Genomic DNA, 14,537 nt, shown 5'->3' on the forward strand with positions numbered 1-14,537 from the left:
TGGGGTGATAGAAATGTTTAAAACTGGATTGTGCTGTTGGTTACACAACTTGGTAAAATTGCTGGTGAATTTTACAGTATCTAAACTTGTTTACTCACGCACGCACACACACACACACACACGTGTCATGGAGAAACCAGAAATATTGCACCTTTGATACAAGGCCAAAGACGAAATTAACTTGACACAGAGATGATCTGTTTCCCAGAGGTGCTACTTTCTCATCAAACCTGATTGGTCAGAATGACAGTTCGTAACCTCAAATTCACAAAAGTGGTTTGGGGTAAAGATGTTGGAAGGAGGATGGTGAGTTTGGTTATACCCTACGACTTGCGGGAAGGAAGCTGACCCAACCTCAGACTGACTGGGGAAATTAGCCCCGTCCATGAACACATTGCACTGGAGCCCTCCCTGAGCTTGCAACCCTGTGTAGGTGGCTGACGGTGCTTTCAATAGAGGAAAGGGTTGGGACTTTACCATTTTCACAAGGGTTCAGTGAAGAAGGCAGAGGTAAGTTTGGGAATAAAAGAGTTAAATCTTTCCTTGGAAGAGAGAAATAAGGAAGCCAAAGGCGGGTGGAGGGAGAGGAGGAGGGGTGGTGAAAAGAAATAAGATTCTGGATGATTTTAGCTTTCACTCACTTACTAGGTATGTGACCTTTCTGTCATGTAAAATGAAAATGTCTCTTAACCTCTCTAAGCCTCATTTTTCTCATCTGTAATCAAATCTATCTCAGAGGATTATTTCGAGGCTTAAATGAGATCGTACACATCAAGCCCTTACTGTGATATCTCATAGATGGATGCTTCATTCATTTACTTTGACCAGCTAATTTTTTTTTTTTTTTTGGAGCATATGCTACGTGTTAGGCAGTGAAGTGACATCGGCAGATACATAAACAAATAACATAATTTCTTAGGGATAAGTACTCTGAAAAAAGTGAAAAAATAATGGAATAGAGAGTAACTGAGTGGGGTTGTCGGGAGTGGGGGCAGGGGATGGATGATTTTAAATAGCGAAGGCAGAGATGAGACATCAGAGCAAAAATCTAAATAAAGAGAAGGAGCCAACTATGCAAGGCTCTGGGAGGAATATTCCAGACAGAGAGAACAGCAAGTGCAAAGGCCCTGAAATAGGATGGAGTTTGGTCAGAGCCAGGACTAGGGTGGGTGAGTGAAGCCATCACTCTCAGGGTCAAGCAAATGCAGGATTAGAGCCCGTCTTTATTTTACATGTTGATATTTTGTTCACCATGAATTTTGGGGCCGGGGGGGGGGCATCGATTTTGATTTTTTAAAAGTTTGCATTAACATAGTATTTACTGTGATGACTAGGTTTTTTGGCACCCCTTCCATTTTTCACAAGATGAATGCCTCACTGTGATTTGAGCATGAGGTTAGGGTTATTGCAAAACAATCTAATAAAAAATCTCTCTCAGTTTTCCTGTTTTTGGAAAACTCAAGAGCCCAGATTATATTCAGAAGTGTTTGCCAAATTATGCTCAGGTGCCCTGAGATTCCCAGTCCTCCAGCTTCCCCTTTCCCCACTCCTCTGAGGGCACATGTGTTGAGGGGATGCATCAGAGTATCCTCCAGATCCCTCCAGGTTGGGAGAAAACTCTAGGGCCCCTCCAGCCAGTCCCACCAGGGCCCAGCCCTATGCTACTGTCACTACTCTTCTCCAAGCCCCAGGTGACCTCCCTATTCTACAGAGTTCTCCTGAGAATAAGAAAATAAGTGTAAACTGCAAAGCTCTAACAAACCCTCATTTGCTGGCTCTTGCAAGACCTCAGGCCTCTCTGATACCACTGGAAGAAAACCCTTCCCTCCCCTAGTCTGCCAACCCCTCAGGAGGACCAGCCTGGGGTGGTCATAAAATTGTGGTCCCCAAGGTAGCTTTGCTTTTTCAGGTTTACAGAGCCTTCCATTGGAGATCTAGGCCACATCTCATTTTTGCCAGTTGCCTCTTGCCTCATTTACTTTCTCTTGTAGCGTTTGGAGAGAAGCAGCTTTCTTGCCTCTTACTTTGCAGTAAATTTCAGGGCTCCTAGGAGCCTTTATGCAAGTAGGCCCCCAGTGGCCTACTGAGATACCTTCCCCTCCTCCCCCTTCCTCCCTCCCTCCCTTGCTTCCTCTCTCTCTCCCTTAACAGATATATTTTTTGACTACCTATATGCATATCACCATACTGGGGACACAGTGATGAATAAGACAGACATGGCCCCCTCCCATACTGAGCTCTCAATCTGGTCGGAGAGACTGATGAAGCAATTACAATATAGTTGTCATGATGAGGGAGGTGTGGGGTGCCGTAAATGTTCATAGATGGGATGGAAAAATCTCGAGCCTCTGTTCTTTTAAAATATGGGAATGAGGTTCAGAGAAGGAAAAAGCAGTGTCCTCAGTCACGTGATCCCAGAACGCTGGTTCTCTCCTTTCCAGACTCATACTCTTTCAGTCCTTTTACTGAATAATAAAGATCTCACTTTGGGGCCCAGAAAATCTCTAAAGGGGAAGGAAGTTGAGGTGTGCGACATAAAGCTGAGGAATTAACTGGGAAGCGTTCAGTAGATGGCAGGCTGCCTTTCCTGCACATCTGGCTGGCGCAGCCCTGGGCTCACTCTTACTCCACTGCCGCTGGCATGGTCCGTCTGCAGGAGAGAGAATCCTAGTCCTGGCTGGGGCCTTAATGCATCTTCTTACTTTTTCTTTTCATGTTTCCTGTGCCAACTCCACTTTTACGTGTAACACTTAGTCTGCACAGTATTGGTTTTCTAGAAGTTGCTCCCATTTCATGCAGAGATCAGAAGTCTGTGATGGGCACTAAAAGCAAGGAGTGTGTCCATATTAAGAAGTGAAATAAGGACTTCCCTGGTGGTCTCGTGGTTAAGAATCTGCCTTCCAATGCAGGGGACGCAGGTTCGATCCCTGGTCGGGGAACTAGGATCCCACATGCCACGGGACAACTAAGCTGAGCCGCAACTCCTGAGCCCACGCACTCTGGAGGCCACGCGCCACACCTAGAGAGAAGCCTGAGCACCAAGCTAGCGAGGAACCTGCGCGCCGCAATGAAGAGCCTGGGTGCTGCAATGAAAGATCCCGCATGCTGCAACTAAGACCCTGACGCAGCCAAAAAATAAATAAACTAATTAATTTTTTTAAAAAAGAGTCAAATAATTTCTTAAACTCCTCATTCTGGCCATTCTCACGTGAGACTTGCCCTAACCTCTGAAGGATAGCTTTCTTGGGTTTCAAGAAAGACCTGAGATGTTTTGTCATTTCTGCCTCAATACCTTCTATTTCTGTGGGCTTATTACAGAATGGCACCCCAGAGGCCGTGGATACATAAAGGCGTGACTCAGCAGCTGACCTTCCACTCAACCTTGTCTTAAATGGTCTAACCTTAAGCAGCTCCCCTCTCCCCATAGCAGTTGTTAACAGGGCTTTCAGCCTGAGGTCGGGCATGTAGGTAGGTCTAGAAAAAGGCACTGACTAGGAAAAGATAAAGGGCTTTCTTCTCCCACACCCAGAAGATGGACATGGCTGCCAAGGGAAAGAGGCCAAGAAATGTACTCCCCAGAGGCAAGGTTATTTAAAGCTTCCCAGAACCTTTCTGAGCTAGAATAGTCTTTGTCCTCAAAATGTTTAGTCAGAGGTGAAAGCTGAGAGCAGGTGGTGGTTGCTTGGAAATCAAGACGATCTGGAAATACAGGCAGAACTTTTTGACTTTGGAGTCACTTTCGATTTCCTCATCACCTCAGGCTCTCTAGGGTGGCCTGGTGATTTCTCAGCGCTCCTCTGAACTGACTCAATCTTGCGTTCCTAGTGGCACGGAAGTCTGGCAAGTAAACAGAACCACTTGCTTGGCTGGGTTTGAGGGACCATCACACAGACACAGAGGTCAGAGTTCAGCCACGCTGTACAGAATCCTCCCTCACTTGTCCCAGGGAAACATAAAAAATTCATTCTGTTATGACAGTTTGAGCAATTAACATTCCTGAAGGAAAATTTAAATGCAAAGTGTACCTGCCAACTATGGTCCCCTAAGGGGAGGAATGTGGGAAAATCGAACCTCTTAACAAACAACTTGTGTGAAGTGTTTTATTCCTAAGAAATCAACACTTAATATATTTTTTTGGTAAAATAATGTCCCGCAAAGCAGTAGTTATTAATCCTGACTGCACATTGGAATCATCTGGGGCAGGGGTGGGGATTTGAAAAATACTGACATCTGGGTCCCATTCCAGAGATGATGACTTCAATGCTCAGGGATAGGGCGGGGCATCAGTACAGTTGTCCCTTGGTATCCACAGGGGGTTGGATCCAGTACCTTCCTCCAATACCAAATTCCGTGGATGCTCAAGTCCCATAGATAAAATGGCATAGTGTTTGCATATAACCTATGCACACCCTCTCGTATACTTTAAATCATCTCTAGATTGCTTATAATACCTAAGGTAAGTTCTGCGTAAAGATTTGTAAAAGCAATGTAAACACTATGTAAATAGTTGCCAGCAAATTCAAGCTTTGCTTTCTGGAAACTGCTGGAATTTTCTTTTTTGAATTTTATTTTATTTATGTTTTTATACAGCAGGTTCTTATTAGTTATCTATTTTATACGTATTGGTGTATACATGTCAATCCCAATCTCCCAGTTCATCCCACCACCCCCCCACCATCCCCCCACTGCTTTCCCCCCTTGGTGTCCCTACGTTTGTTCTCTACATCTGTGTCTTTATTCCTGCCCTGCAAACCAGTTCATCTGTACCATTTTTCTAAGTTCCACATATATGCGTTAATGTACGATATGTTTTTCTCTTTCTGACTTACTTCACTCTGTATGACAGTCTCTAGATCCACCCACGTCTCTAAAAATGACCCAATTTCATTCCTTTTTATGGCTGAGTAATATTCCATTGTATATATGTACCACATCTTCTTTGTCCAGTCATCTGTCAATGGGTATTTAGGTTGCTTCCATGACATGGCTACTGTAAGTAGTGTTGCAATGAACATTGGGATGCATGTGTCTTTCTGAATTATGGTTTTCTCTGGGTATATGCCCTGTAGTGGGATTGCTGGGTCATATGGTAATTCTATTTTTAGTTATTTATTTATTTTTTATTTTTATTTTTTTTTGCGGTACGCGGGCCTCTCACTGTTGTGGCCTCTCCCATTGCGAAGCACAGGCTCCGGGCGCGCAGGCTCAGTGGCCATGGCTCATGGGCCCAGCCGCTCTGTGGCATGTGGGATCTTCCCGGACCGGGGCACGAACCCATGTCCCCTGCATCAGCAGGCGGACTCTCAACCACTGCACCACCAGCGAAGCCCTCTATTTTTAGTTTTTTAAGGGACCTTCATACTGTTCTCCATAGTGGCTGTATCAATTTACAGTCCCACCAACAGTGCAAGAGGGTTCCCTTTTCTCCACATCCTCTCCAGCATTTGTTGTTTCTAACTGGTGTCAGGTGATACCTCATTGCAGTTTTGATTTGTATTTCTCTAATAATTAGTAATGTTAAGCAGCTTTTCATGTGCTTCTTGGCCATCTGTATGTCTTCTTTGGAGAAATGTCTATTTAGGTCTTCTGCCCAGTTTTGGATTGGGTTGTTTGTTTTTTTAATATTGAGCTGCATGAGCTGTTTATGTATTTTGGAGATAAATCCACTGTCCGTAGATTCTTTTGCAAATATTTTCTCCCATTCTGAGGGTTGTCTTTTTGTCTTGTTTGTAGCTTCCTTTGCTTTGCAAAAGCTTTTAAGTTTCATTAGGTCCCATTTGTTTATTTTTGGTTTTATTTCCATTACTCTAGGAGGTGGGTCAAAAAAGATCTTGCTGTGATTTATGTCAGAGAGTGTTCTTCCTATGTTTTCCTCTAAGAGTTTTATAGTGTCTGGTCTTACATTTAGGTCTCTAATCCTTTTTTTTTTTTTTCCCCGTACGCAGGCCTCTCACTGCTGTGGCCTCTCCCGTTGTGGAGCACAGGCTCCGGATGCGCAGGCTCAGCGGCCATGGCTCACGGGCCCAGCTGCTCTGCAGCATGTGGGATCTTCCCGGACCAGGGCACGAACCCGTGTCCCCTGCATCGGCAGGCGGACTCTCAACCACTGCACCACCAGGGAAGCCCTCTAATCCATTTTGAGTTTATTTTTGTGTATGGTGTTAAGAAGTGTTCTAATTTCATTCCTTTACATGTATCTGTTCAGTTTTCCCTGCACCACTTATTGAAGAGACTGTCTTTTCTCCATTGTATATCCTCGCCTCCTTTGTCATAGATTAGTTGACCATAGGTGGATGGGTTTATCCCTGGGCTTTCTATCCTGTTCCATTGATCTATATGTCTGTTTTTGTGCCAGTACCATATTGTCTGATTACTGTAGCTTTGTAGTATAGTCTGAAGTCAAGGAGTCTGATTCCTCCAGCTCTGTTTTTTCCCCTCAAGACTGCTTTGGCTATTTGGGGTCTTTTGTGTGGAATTATTTTTTCCACGTATTTTTGATCTGTGGTTTGTTGAATCTGGGGATGTGGAACCCACAGATATGGAGTTTTAAAAGCTCCCCAGGTGAGTCTAAGGTGCAGCCAGGGCTGAGAACATTGTCCTAACAGGACTCTAGTCACCTGATTCCCACCCCAGGTAGATACTCTACCCCAGAAAAAAGAAAAGAAAAAGCAACTTTAGGTGGCACTAAATGAAACAAGCTCACCGGTCCACTGCAGATAGTAGGATAGTTCAGTTAGTCTAAAGTGATGCCAACCACAGCCCTGCACATCTGCAGAAGGAACAGAGATGCTCTGTTGACTTCAGCTTTACTTTTCCCTCCAAAGTAGCCAAGCATTTTCCCCAAATGGCTAGGTGAAATAGCCTATACTTTCTCCACTGATTTCACATTTTTATTATCTATTAATATTCCAGTATAATCGGGACTTTTCTGAAGCTTCTATTCTAGCTCATTAATCTACTTATTTCTGCATCAGTCTCACATGGTTTTAATTATATTAGGGTTACTATTCCTAATATTTCATAATTTACCCTGATTACAAAAATAGTAACAGTGAAGTATTCTCCACAAATAGCACTGTTAAAGTAACTCATATTGAGTAAGCAGTTGCCCTTGGTCAACTACACTTCCGTGTAGCAAGTTGTTTCATCTCCACAGCCCTATGAGTTATGTATTGCTGTCAGCCCCATTTTACAGAAAAGGACACTGAGGCATGGAGCCATTAAATAGCTCACCTGAGGTTACCCAGTTTATAAATGGCAGAGATGGGATCCAGCATATGCAGTGTGATTCCAAAGCTCTTAGGCTGTATATATCTCAGTCTCTCTCTCTGTCTCTTTCTATATAATGTAATTATATAATATGTTATATAATTTTATAATACTATTATAAATATTATTATATCAATAAATATATACATGCAAACATAAATATAAATGTGTATAAATATAATTATATTATATATTATAATATGTATTATATATAATATAATGTGTGTATATATATATATAGGAAGCAAGTTTTTGAAAATTTATTTTATTGACATAAAGTTGATTTACAATTCTATGTTAATTTCTGCGGTACAGCAAAGTGATTCAGTTATACATATATACACATTCTTTTTTATATTCTTTTCCATTATGGTTTATTACAGAATACTAAATATAGTTCCTTGTGCTATACAGTAGGACCTTGTTGTTAGTCCATCCTATATATAATAGTTTGCATTTGCTAATCCCAAACTCCCAATCCATCCCTCCCCCTCCCCCACACCCCCTCTCCCTTGGCAACCACAAGTCTGTTCTCTATGTCTGTGAGTCTGTTTCTCTTTCATAGATAAGTTCATTTGTGTCATATTTTAGATTCCACACATAAGTGATATCAGATGGTATTTGTCTTTTTCTTTCTGACTTACTTCACTTAGTACGATAATCTCTAGGTCCATCCATGTTGCTGCAAATGGCATTATTTCATTCTTTTTTATGGCTGAGTAGTATTCCATTGTATATATAGAGGTATGTTATATTTTTAAAGGAAATATTTTACATACTATTTTTGGAGCTCACTCCCACCCCCACCCCTTGCCCACCCCCACCTAATGATGTATCTGGGGCACTTTCACAAGGAGTATATAGAGAGCTACCCCTGATCTCTGAGAGGCTGATTAATGGTCACGTGCTTAGGCTCTTAGAGTGAGACTAACCAGATTCAAGTACCTGCTCCACTCTAGCTCTGTGGCCTTGGGAAGATTCATTAAACTTCCCTAAGTCTAATTCTTTAATTTTAAAAAATAGAAATAATGGTGATAATATCACCTCTCATATTCTAATATTTAGTTTATTATAAGTGCTTGTTAACCTTGAGCAAGCTCCTTAATCTCTCCAGGCCACTGTTTCCTCTTCTGTACAATGGGGATAATAATGGTAACTAGCTCATAAGGAAGATGAAATGGGTTTCTACATGGACAAGTGCTTGGCATAAGGTAGGTACTTACTAAATATTAGTTTCAAGAATTAAAGGAGAGGGGCTTTCCCGGTGGCACAGTGGTTAAGAATCCGCCTACCAATGCAGGGGACATGGGTTTGATCCCTGGTGCAGGAAGATCCCACATGCTGTGGAGCAACTAAGCCCGTGTGCCACAACTACTGAAGCCTGCGTGCGTAGAGCCCATGCCCACAACAAAAGAAGCCACTGCAATGAGAAGCCCACACACTGCAATGAAGAGTAGCCCCCATTCGCCACAACTAGAGAAAACCTGTGCACAGCAACTAAGACCCAACACAGCCAAAAATAAATAATAAATAAATTAAAAATAATAAAAATTTAAAAAAAGAATTAAAGGAGATGATATACAAACTGAAGTAAGTCAGAAAGAGAAAAACAAATATCGTATATTAACGCATATATGTGGAACCTAGAAAAATGGTACAGATGAACCGGTTTGCAGGGGAGAAATTGAGACACAGATAGATACGTTTGTAGAGAACAAACGTATGGACACCAAGGGGAGAAAGTGGTGCTGTGATGAATTGGGAGATTGGGATTAACATATATACACTAATATGTATAAAACGGATAACTAATAAGAACCTGCTGTATAAAAAAATAAATAAGATAAAATTCAAAAATTCAAAAAAAAAAAAAAGAATTAAAGGAGATGAATCCTGAGTTAGCCAGGGTCTAGTACTTGAAAAAAAAAAAGATAGCTATCCCATGTTTATATTAGAGACTCACTCTTGTTGAGTCAACTGTCCTAGAATTTCACCCATTTCATGCAGACTTAAAAATGTTTATCCAAGTTTTCATTTTTCTGATTCTATAGTTAATTTTCCTTCATCGTTATTGAGTTTTGTGAGTTTGTATTGTCTCTTTCACAACAATGCTTCCTGCTTTTGAGAATCATTGCCATAATGAGCCTCTTCCTTCAGATGTGTTGAGAGAAAAATATGTTGGTAAGTCCCAGTTTTAAAAAGGCCCATCCTATACTTATTAAATCTTCCATACTGGTCCTTAATTTTAAAAATCTGTGTGGCTCTAGCAGTTTCTGAGAAGGAAGTGCTAAAACTTCTTCCAAAAATGGTTTTATCTGTTTCTCCCCTAGTTCCATCAGTTGTGGCTTTATATATTTTACAGCTAAATAGTTAGTTGTGTATACCTTCATAATTGTTATGTCTTTTTGGTTTACTGTACTTGTACAATTATGACGTCATTGTTCTTTTTCCCTTAGTCTATTTTTTGCGGGAGTGGATGAAGAGTTTAAAATCTATTTTGCCTAAAATTAATCTGCTACTCCAGCTTTCTTTTGCTTCTAATTATCTGATGTGTCTCTCCTTGTCACCTTATTTTCAGTCTCTTTATACCTTTTGAAATTATCTTGTCTTCTCCCCAAATAAGTCACATATCTTAGCACATTCCACATCCCTGTGGTCCAGCCTTCTCTCCCATCAGGCTGGTATTCTCTAGTTTTATTTATTTATTTATAATTTAATGATTTATTTGGTTGCGCTGGGTCTTATTTGCAGCAGGCGGGCTCCTTAGTTGCGACTCACGGGCTCCTTAGTTGTGGCATGTGGGGTATAGTTCCCTGACCAGGGATCGATGGCAGGCCCCCTGCACTGGGAGTGTGGAGTCTTAACCACTGCACCACCAGGGAAGTCCAATGGTATTCTCTAGTTCTAGTTATGTGTTGTCATGGACACACTTTTTGGTTTTAGTATGTTTTGTCATTATTTACTTAGGCAGCAAGAAACTTAAAGTTATTTACTCATCTTATTCCTCAAGTGGCATTGCTTCTTCCTCATAACATCTATTCATCTTTTTATGCCGTCACATTGCTAATTCCTCCTCTATATTTCCAAGGACATCTATAATGCTTAATTTGAATATTTATTTTGCTGGTCACTTAATTCTGCTCTGATGTTGGCTCTTCAGTTTATCATTTTTATTTTATAGTGTTTTTCCTCCTCAGATGTCTCTCTCTCTCTCTCTTTTTTTCCTTGTGATTTCATTTTCCTTTGTGTCTGTTGGCCACCTTGGTTGATCATGTGTCTGCAGGGAGGGGTGAAATCCTGGTCACTGTCTTCTCCAGATGAGTGGTATGGGCAGGCTCAATCCCTCCATGTCAGTGTGCACCCCCAGTACCCCAAGAAACCCCACTTCTTAGACCATCTTTAAACCACTTTATCTAGGCATGGATCTTTTGCAGAGGTGATGTCCTAGGTTGTAATTTCCCAGTCACAGATGGGGGAGAAGCAGGATAATGACCACAGCTAGTTAATTTTCTTAGTATGTATGAGATTGGGGCCTTCTCTATATTTGGATATTTTTGTTCATTTTAATGGGTATAGGCTGGAAGGGATCTTGTAAATGTACATTTAAGCTACCCCTTTTATCAGAAGTGCTCATCTGGTATATTTTTAACTTACTAACTTTCTTGTACATTCTATTTTTAATGTGATCTTAGGTCAGGTGAGATCATTACTCGGTGGTGGCGTTGTTTTTCCAACTGGTATGATTTCTTTAATCCCATATTCAGTGGGAGGTCTAATGTCCTTTCCCACAGATTCCTGGGAAGTTTATTGACTCCTGGTTATTTCTGGCTCTGGGTTCAAGTTCCAGCTCCCTAAGCCCGCTTGCTTGCACTTGCATCCTACCTCCTAGAGCCATTCTCTCTTCTCTATTCCATAACTCAGCTCCTGTTCTATGATTCTTTGCCCTACAACTGCTCGCAAAAGACTTCCAACAGGCTTTTAAAAAATATATATAGTTGGACTTCCCTGGCAGTCCAGTGGTTAAGACTCTGAGCTCCCAGTGCAAAGGGGCACAGGTTTGATCCCTGGTCAGGGAAGATCCCACATGTCCCATGTCCCATGGCACAGCCAAAAATAAAAAATACAAAAATAAAATAAAAAGGGAAAATTAATATAATAAAATAAAGCCCTATGGTTGTTATCTTGCCCACACTTTTAAAAATAAATAAATAAAAGAAAAAATTTTTTTAAATATAGACTTGTCCAAGGGTTTGAGGTAATCGGGGGTGGGGGTTATGTAGTCAACTTCCCAGGCCCAATCCTCTCCCTACTTCTGAAGGTTCTGGGTCCTTTTCTCTTAGAATCCCCCTCCCAGCTCAATTCCCCTTATCCTACTAGGCATAAGAATGACAGTAATATTAATAACCATAATAGTAAATATAAATAGAATTGACTATGTGCCAGGCACTTCTAAGGCACTTTACGTAGATTGATTGTTTAATCTTCATGACAATCCTGTGAAAAAACTAGTAAGATTAGCCACATTTTATAGATTAGAAAACCTAATCATATCTAATTTGATCTGCTTAAAAATGGACCATTCAAAGAATTGACAGAGACTTTGAAATTTTGTTTATTCCTTCTCTCTCCCCACTAGTTTCTGGGAGGTAAATTGAGAAATATAGAGATTCATTTCTTCAAAGATATCAATGATGCCAGTTCTTTTGAAAGACAAACACAGATAGAGTCAGTGAAGTTTTAGATAACTGCAAGATGACAGCTGGGGTCACCCTGCTCACAGGATTTATTGCAATCTAAAATCCCCATTTCAGGGCTTCCCTGGTGGCGCAGTGGTTGAGAGTCCGCCTGCCGATGCAGGGGACACGGGTTCGTGCTCCGGTCCGGGAAGATCCCACATGCCGCGGAGCGGCTGGGCCCATGAGCCACGGCCGCTGAGCCTGCGCGTCCGGGGCCTGTGCTCCGCAACGGGAGAGGCCACAACAGTGAGAGGCCCGCGTACTGAAAAAAAAAAAAAATCCTCATTTCAGGGAATTTCCTGGCGGTCCAGTGGTGAGGACCCCGTGCTTCCACTGCAGGGGACACGGGTTCAATCTCTGGTTGGGGGAACTAAGATCCTGCATGCGGCACGGCCAAAAAAAAAGTCCCAATTTCATAACTTGTAGAAATCAATGATTTTCTTCAAATGTTTGCAAGTGTTCGGGGAACCAACCTGCTCATGGTTACCTCTGCTCTAAGCCCATGTTTCTGCTGAATCCGTTTAGATTATAGACCATCCCACGACAACACATAGACCTAGACATGAACACAGCTACTTTCCTCCCCTCCCCTCCCCCTACACACATGCTCTTCATTTGAGGAGCTGATGACACCGAGAACTTGGAGAAACGGTGGAGCTTACGTCAAAACAATACTAACAACCCAGCTTGGAATATCAGGTATCCTCTTAAAAGTCCATTTAGCTCTCCCACCCCTGGGGATTTTACTGTATCACTAGCCTCTGACTTTCCTCTGTTCTTGTCTTGTTTCTGTCCTCTCCTCTTAGAAGTCTAAAATAATTTCTTTTGTTCTTATAAAGCCTTGGAACTCTCTCTTTACACTTCAGGACCAGGCCATCCAACCTGAGAAGCAACGTTATCTATTTAAATGGACTCTGAAATATTTTTTAAAACAAAGAGTGCTCATGTCTAAGATAAATTTTGGGACCACTTGTTAAGATGATTTAAAATATCTATTGTAAATAGTGCTGCAATATATACACTACCAACTGTAAAATAGATAAGTAGTGGGAAGCAGCAGCATAGCACAGGGAGACCAGCTCTGTGCTTTGCGACCACCTAGAGGGGCGGGATGGGGAGGGTGGGAGGGAGATGCAAGAGGGAGGGGATATGGGGATATGTGTATGCATATGGCTGATTCACTTTGTTGTACGACAGAAACTAACACAGTATTGTGAAGCAATTATACTCCAGTAACGATCTATAAAAAAATAATAAAATATCTATATAAGACTTTCCCCCTCTGTTACATTAAAATAAAAATTTGATAACTTTGGACAAATTTATACCTCTTGAGTCACAGCATGGGTTCCTTTGCCCTGCTCTAGGCAGCCTTCCCCACAGGCAAGAGAAAAAAATTCTGGGTTTTCTTGTTTGGGGCAAATCCATTGTGCTCCAATCAGGTCAGCGTTTTGATGAGACCTAGCACATGGGGGTCTAAGTGGTAGGAAAGGGCAGTGGAAAATTTTATGTAACTTATCCAATTTTTGATTTCCTGTATTCATAAAGCTAAAATTTTATATTTATTCAATAATTAAGTATAACATACTACAATGCAATATAATATAATATGATTGTGAATCTATATTAGTGTTCTGAAAATAGATATAGCTAGAAGAGCTATGTTAATGAGACTGAAAGAAAAGCCTAGAAGAGTCCTACGTCTATACATTATTCGGTGTATTATACACACTATATATATATATATAAACACCAGCATATTCTGTAGACAGGAAAGATTTGGATAACAGAAAAATGACATTGGAAAAGTCGACTAGCCATGGGGGGTAGAATATAAATTTGGAGTCCCTTTGGACTTTCTAGAAGAATATATAGATGAACATTTATATAATCTGAAGGCAAGAAAATCTTTTCTAATCATGGAATTAAAGACACCAAAATAGCTTTGACTGCCACATCAAAGCAATGCGCAAGGGGCCTGACTGAGCCTGCAAAGGGATGGGGACAGTCTGAAAGCTGAAGGCGTGCCCACAGGACCACGTGGGCCCCAACAAGATCAGATTCCAGAGGAAGGGAGTTGAGACAAAATTCACGAACACCAGCCCCTCAAGACTCCTGCATGTATGTGTGCACGTGGGCACTCACACACACACGCACACACACACCATTGAAAGGCTGAACATAGGTCATCACTGTCCATTTTTAAGAACTAGAGCCAGAATCTACAGGGGATCCAAAGACACAGGAGGGGAGTAAAGGAGGAACCACACCCACTATGGAGAATCAAACAGAAGACTTGGAGAAAATGTCCCAGGAAGCAGCAGGGGCTTTCAGACAACACCTGCCTTGTACTTTTCACAGAAAAGAAAGAGCATGTGACCTCTGTGAAAAAAAAAAATGAGATAAAAGATGTGGTAATAAATCAATTGAATGAGATAAAACAAGGATGCTAGAAGAGCTAAGAAAAGAAAGCAAGGACAAAAGAGCATGTTAGAACGAATACATTATCATAGAAATAGCAAACAGAGCATA

The 14,537-nt window shown here is 41.4% G+C and overlaps 1 long non-coding RNA gene across 1 annotated transcript; it reads left to right on the forward strand.

Annotated features, from left to right (window-relative positions):
• Positions 1-399: 399 nt before the first annotated feature.
• LOC132522793 (uncharacterized) lies at positions 400-3,165 on the forward strand. Its single transcript, XR_009541330.1, has 2 exons — positions 400-510; positions 2,910-3,165. It is a non-coding gene; the product is annotated as an uncharacterized LOC132522793 (long non-coding RNA).
• The last annotated feature ends 11,372 nt before the right edge of the window (positions 3,166-14,537 follow it).

This window comes from Lagenorhynchus albirostris, chromosome 7, assembly GCF_949774975.1.
Source record: "Lagenorhynchus albirostris chromosome 7, mLagAlb1.1, whole genome shotgun sequence".
Classification (NCBI taxonomy): domain Eukaryota; kingdom Metazoa; phylum Chordata; class Mammalia; order Artiodactyla; family Delphinidae; genus Lagenorhynchus; species Lagenorhynchus albirostris.